The 7,088-nt window shown below is 44.7% G+C and overlaps 1 pseudogene; it reads left to right on the top strand.

Annotated features, from left to right (window-relative positions):
• Positions 1-991: 991 nt before the first annotated feature.
• On the top strand, positions 992-2,170 carry LOC119856847 (annotated as a pseudogene).
• The last annotated feature ends 4,918 nt before the right edge of the window (positions 2,171-7,088 follow it).

Raw genomic sequence — 7,088 nt, forward strand, 5'->3', positions numbered from 1 at the left:
GGTCTCCACAAAAAAAAACAAAACAAACCCTTTGTGGATCAGGTCTTCAGAGTACCTAGCTTGCACTGAAAACAGCAGGATGAAATATACCGCTCACCTCATACTCTGTAACTCTGGTAGAAATTGCATCATTTATAAAGCAGTAAGAAAGAGTAGGTCAATTAATCCCCAGGGCACCAGTTACACCGAGGATGGCTTTGGTTCACTGAATGCATTAATTCAGTGTGGTGTCTCTCTGAGCTCAGGGTATTCCCAGCTGCTTCAGGAATCATGTGCCATAGATCACACATCTCAGTATAAAACTTCCTGAATGGTCCAAAGAGGCAGTTTCTGTCAATGAGGAAACACGAACACATCTCTCTCTGTCTGTCTCAGCAGGTAGTGATATTGTCCTGAATTACCACACACACACACACACACACACACACATACACACCATGGGGATCAGCAGGTATTGAATTCCAGACCCTCCAGCACCAAAACTTCAACTCCTACCCCTTCAGCTAAACGAGCAAACTCCTTGGTTGGGAAAAAAATAGGGAATTACCTAGTCACTGAAGCCAGGGCTTCCATGATGTCTCTGGGTTTTCATACAGGCTCAAGTAAATGCCAAAAGCTTAATTAGCACAGGAAGCAACTTTACCCCAAACGGACATGCCAAGCCACAGAGACTCCCCTTGTCAAAGGGGGTGGAAAGATTGACACTCCTTCCTTTCACCCCATCTTTAGCTAAGGAATAATCCCTTCAGACTGATTCTCTCACAGCAGAGTCACAAGTCACTGTTTTCTGTTTGGAGTAGTGAACAAGAGTGTTTGTGGGTGGGGCATGATTAACCTGCATTTATTATATTTGCACAGTGTCTGCATTGTACCAACACCTGGAATGACCTGCTTGTGAACTTCTGGATCTGTGTACAAAGCCCTTTTCAGAGCAGATACTGATGTCCATTGAGAAACTGATCTGCATTTATCTTACTTCATACAGAGGTTTCTGCACCATTCACCTAACCCACATCTCTGTAGCAACCTGATCTCTGGTCAGAGGTGATGGAAGAGGGAAATCACTCGGAGGTGACTGAGTTCATTCTCTCAGGACTGACCGATCGTCCGGAGCTGCAGGTCCCCCTGTTTGGGGTGTTCCTACTGATTTGTGGTATCACCCTGGTAGGGAATGGGGGGTGATCTTGTTAATTTCAATTAATCCCTGACTCCACACCCCCATGTACTTTTTCCTCAGTAATTCTCTTTCTGTGATCTCAGCATTCCTTGATAATTTCCCCTCACATGATGATGCTTTGAGCAGGGGTTGGACTAGATGATCTCCTGAGGTCTCTTCCAACCCTGATATTCTATATTCTATGATGAATTTCTTAGCCATGAGGAAAAGTATTTCTTACACTGTCTGCTCTGTGGAAATGCATCTCTATCATTTTTGCACATGTTGAATTCCTCTTGCTGGCTGTGATGGCGTATGACCGTTATGTGGCCATCTGTAACCCGCTGCTCTATACCGTCACCATGTCCAGGCAGCTTTGTAAAGAGCTGGTGGCTGGAGAGTACGCTGTGGGGGTGGTGGATTCAATGATAATTACATGTTGAACATTTTGGATGTCATTCTGCAGCTCCAGCATCATCAATCATTTCTTCTGTGATGTCCTCCTACTGTTGGCGCTCTCCTGTTCTGACACCTGCATGAATGAGATTGTGATGTTTGCTTCCATGAGCTGCATTACAGTGAGCAGCTTTGTGACTGTCCTCCTCTCCTATGTCATCTCCTCCCTCCTGCAGATCCGCTCTGCTCAGGGCCGGCACAAAGCCTTCTCCACCTGCACTTTCCACTTGACCTCTGTGGTCCTGTATTTTGGCACCTTTTTCTTCATGTATTTACGTCCCACCTCCTGCTATTTCATGGACACAGACAAAGTGTCCTCAGTGTTTTACACACTATTGATCCCCATGTTGAACCCCCTCATCTACAGCCTGAGGAACATGGAAGTGAAGGATGCCCTGAGGAAAGCAATTAATAAACTCCTAACCAATTTTTGAATCAATTTAGTGTTGGGGAATGGAAATAGGTGAATTCAATTCCCAGACCACTATTAAGTAATTTCGCAAAGCCCGTGGGAGTATTATTCTTTATTGTATTGCTATTATTATTATTTTTTTCTATTCCTACAAGGTCTGCAGGCCCCAACTGAGATCAGTGGAGAAAACATGGGAAGCATCACAGGGCCAGAGAGAGAGAATGATTTTATAAGCTGGTGGCTAGGGGCATCCACCTAGAGGGTGAAATGTTCACCTTCACATCTCAGGACATCGGGTGGCAGTTCCAAAGGGGTTTATGTGACCCAACCAGTTACACAGAGTTTTAGGAATAAAATTAGGAATAAAATTGCGAGAGAGAGAGAGAGAGAGAGAGAGAGTGTGTGTGTGTGTGTGTGTGTGTTTGTGCGGAGGGAGAATAGCACAAGGACCTACAGACTTCAATTGCAGCAAGGGTGGTTTAGGTTGAACATTAGGAAACAGATCCCAACAGTGAGGGTGGCTATGCACTGGAATAACTTGCCTAGGAAGTTTGTGGAATCTTCACTTTGGAGATTTTTAAGAGCAGGTTAGAGAAACACCTGTCAGGGATGATCTAGATAATACTCAGTTGTGCTGTGAGTGCAGGGGAGTGAAACAGATGTCCTCTCGAGGTCCCTTCCAGTCCTATGATTCTATGATCACACAAGAAGCCCTGCACTGACAGGATGGGGGATGCCAGCCGGAGCACTGGGCAGGTCAATAGACACACACCTGCCAATCCTTGATATTCAGCTCCACTGTAACCCCCACTACATGCACACACAGAGTGCCTAATGCACACCAAATGCACACACACACAGAGAATACGCAGTAAACACACACACAATGCCCACTACAACACACACATAGTGTCCACTACTCACAACACACACAGTGCCAACTGCACACCAAACACACTCACACAGCCTGACACTGAGCTCAATCAGAATGCAAAATAATCTCTGCTGTGAAGCTGGGACAGCTGCAATATTTCCAACTCTCCTGAACAAAAAGAACCGAAGGGGATTCTGCTGCCCTGGCAGGGACATAGGACTAGATTTCCAAACTGGTCTTTTCCATTGACAGCTTTTATGAGGCCTGGTTTAGGCTTAAAAAATAGATCAACAGAGCTCTGTCACACAGGGCCGGGAAATTTTTCATACCCTGTGCAAGGCATTTATTTTTTGCTGACCCACAGTGTAATTCTTCCATTGAACTAGCTACTGCCTCTCAGGGACCTGGATTAACTACATCGAAGGAAAAACCCTTCCAACAATGTGGAAAGCATCTATGTTGCGGTACTGCTGCACACCCTAGGTGATTCAATATAATGGCCTTATTATAGATATTCCCTGACTCGATGGGGAGGGGGGTTTCCCCCTTCCCATTAAAGCGATTTTTCTTTTCTTTTCCATCATTCTTCTCCCTCCCTTGTAAAGCTCTTTTGTTCTTTTGATGAGGAAATATGAAATTTTTACTCTCAGCATAATTCCTTCCTTCCCCTCCCATGAATGTCATTTCAATTAAAGGCAGAAATGCTCTGAAACTGACTTGTTTGCCCATTACGTGGTGGTACGTCTTTGTTTTTCCTCCCTTCACTTACAATGAGTTAAGACAGGTTTCAGAGTAGCAGCTGTGTTAGTCTGTATCCGCAAAAAGAAAAGGACTTGTGACACTTTAGAGTCTAACAAATTTATTTGAGCATAAGCTTTCGTGAGCTACAGCTCACTTCATTGGATGCATTCAGTGGAAAATACAGTGGGGAGATTGATAAACACAAAGAACATGAAACAATGGGTGTTACCATACACACTGTAACAAGAGTGGTCAGGTAAGGCGAGCTATTACCAGCGGGGGGGGGGACCTTTTATTGTGATAATCAATGTGGGCCATTTCCAGCAGTTGACAAGAACATCTGAGGAACAAGGGGAAATAGCTTTACTTTGTGTAATGACCCATCCACTCCTAGTCTTTATTCAAGCCTAAAGTTAATTGTATCCAGTTTTCAAATTAATTCCAATTCAGCAATCTCTCACTGGAGTCTGTTTTTGAAGTTTTTTTCCCCCACTTTTAGGTCTGTAATCGAGTGACCTAAGAGATTGACGTGTTCTCTGACTGATGCGTTGGAGAGGTTTTAGTTGGGCGCTGAAGGTGATGGCTAGTGGCGTTCTGTTATTTTCTTTGTTGGGCCTGTCCTGTAGTAGGAAACTTCTGGGTACGCTTCTGGCTCTGTCAATCTCTTTCTTCACTTCAGCAGGTGGGTTCAGTCACAATCCATCCCCCAGTCCAATGGCTGCTTCCTTTATCCCTTCAGATGCAGTGAATCAATGGGCAGAGAGAGAAAGAGAGAGAGAGAGAGAGAGTGCATAGTGCCTTGGATATCTCCACCTTCTTTTTAGAATCCTATACCCCCTTTGAGAAACATTTCCACCTGGTTACCAGAAGACAAAATGTGTATGTAGAAGGATGTTCCCTGCTGCTTTTTCCTCACCTTTTTGGGTTTCCTTTGTTTCCCTTCCTGCTTGGTGACTCTGGTTTGATTTCCCTGGGAAGAGCCACTGAGTTTGGCTAGGCAGGTCATGAATAGACTTGGTTCCATGTGCCAGTGTGAAAATGAAGGTCGGTAGACAGGTGTGAGTGTGGGTCACAGGAAGATGCCCAGAGTGCCCTGTGAAGCCATGGGCTCGTGACCGGCAAGGGGCCTGTCTGGGTCTAGGAGTGTGTGATCCTATCCCTTCCATCCTCTGATGGTCTGTTTCCGTAGCTTCTTTCCTCCCCTGTCTCTGGTTCCCGCCTGAAGGCGGTTTGAAAAGCCACTGACTGGTCTGATCACCTCGCCCAAAGAGACAGAGTATGCGGCACCGGCCGACACTCTTTGCTGAAGGGGGGCTGTAAGACAGTCATGGAGGCCCGAAACGAACCTTCCCTGTGTGAGTGGGATGAGTGAAAGATCCGTAGGGATTCTGGGAGCCAGGAGGTCCAAAAGGGATTCCCACACTCACCAGCTAAAATGCGGGCCGGTGAGTCAAAAAGGATCACCGTCCCACCAAAAGGCACACACTAGTTCACTTGCAAGTTTCTGGAAAAATTGGAATTGGTATACCAGAGATAGGGATAATTTAAAGATAGAGGGAAAGTTTCGACCTTGACAAGGTTGTGCACCTCAGAAGTGCACTTCTGGCCAATGTCAGTGTGAGGAATATTTCTATTGGCATGAAGAAACAGAAGAAAAAAAGGTTTCAGAGTAGCAGCCGTGTTAGTCTGCATTTGCAAAAAGAAAAGGAGTACTTGTGGCACCTTAAAGACTAACAAATTTATTTGTTAGTCTCTAAGAAGAAAAAAAAAACCCAAACAAAAACTCCGCCGTGAATCTCAAATGAGGAGTCACAAGGACTCCCAGGAATAACTTACAACACAATTAAGAGAGATAAAAAGAAAATTGGCAAAGAATTTAAATCCAACTAAGCCCACAAGAAATATTAAGTAACAGAAGCTCCTTATGTTCACCCCTCAGACAGTGTCTCCCTGTACTGAGGAAATGTTCTCCTTGCACCAATTCCCAGGCTTTGGTGCTTCGGGTCATGAGACCTTGGTGTCTGCACGTGCACCTTGGTGTCCTACGGAACTGTATAATTTACTTAAAAATTTTCCAAAAATAAGAGAGGACCCTGTTCAATTCAAAGAGGAATTGCAAATTGTTATAAACTGCTATAACTCTACATGGGCAGATTTAAAGCAGCTTCTACGAGGGATCATGCCTAGGGAAACATTGAGTCACCTTTGTGAAGAAGCTCATTGGCCCAAGCAAAATCCAGGCCATGACCAGGAAAAGTTAAATAAAATCAGGTAGAAGCTGTTAGATAAAATTCTCACAGACTGCCCAAAGAAAGCCGACTGGAGCAAAAAATAGTACCTGTAAACTAAGTAACAGTAAGAATTTGAATAAAATCCAAATACTCTCACGGCCACATTAAAACTATGTTAATGACCTTCCAGCTCCAGAACATCCAGTGACCGCATAATAGCCGCCCATTGCGGGGGGAGAAGAGGAAGACCAAACCAAGTCCCCACCGTCCACCACCCCTAGGGACCCAGTGATGGTGCGTGTTACTATTGCAAGCAAATGGGCCACTGGATACAGTAAATGTTCCTACTGCCCTGATTGATCCAGAAACAGTAGGGGTGGACAATAACTCTTATTCCCCATCTTGTCTCTTCATCTCTGTTCATTTCTATCGGTCCTTTCTTTGACCGTCATGCATTCCTCCTAAGCCCTTGTTCACCTGCTAACCTTTTGGGAAAATATTTGCTGTGTAAATTAAAGTGTATAATCTGCTGTACCCCAAATGGTGTGTATCTGGACGTGCCTGATCCCGCTCACAATGAGGTCCTGGAAGTTTACAGGAGAAAACCGACCCCAGCCCTTCCTCATTGCAACAGGAATTGCTGGATACGGTCTCTCCCTCCTTGTGAGCCGATCATGCCAATCAGGTTAGGTGCACTGGGTCTTCAAAACTCGTTAAGATTTGCCTAAACCCAGCAAGACCCCTTCCCAAGGTGCAGCAGTACCCTCTATCAAAACAGTCCAAGGAAAAATCCAACCTGTTCTTACCTCCTGCATTCAGCAAGGAGTCATTATTCCTATGGTCAGTGAGTGTAACTCCCCCATTTTACCATGCTGTTAATACTGCTGTACTCCCTAACTTTCCCATTGACCTTAGCCCTCCTACTATCCTTTCCTACAAAGCACCGGTGCTGAGGGGTTGTTACCACCTCAAATGAGGGGAAGGTTATATTAAGTCCGGACATAAAGAATTAAGGTTATTGTTAAATAAGATGCATATAGATATGAGAAATAAATGTGTGTATAAATAAATAAAAGGGGGTTAGTCAAAAAGCCCACCATCCTTGCTAAATTGGTAGTGAAACAATGCCTGTGTCCATGGAAAGAAATAATGCAACAAGAAAAAAAAGAAAAAGGATCGGGCCCAGACAAGCAGGCAACCACAGTAGAGGAAGTTAAA

This window comes from Dermochelys coriacea, chromosome 6 (assembly GCF_009764565.3).
Source record: "Dermochelys coriacea isolate rDerCor1 chromosome 6, rDerCor1.pri.v4, whole genome shotgun sequence".
NCBI lineage: Eukaryota > Metazoa > Chordata > Testudines > Dermochelyidae > Dermochelys > Dermochelys coriacea.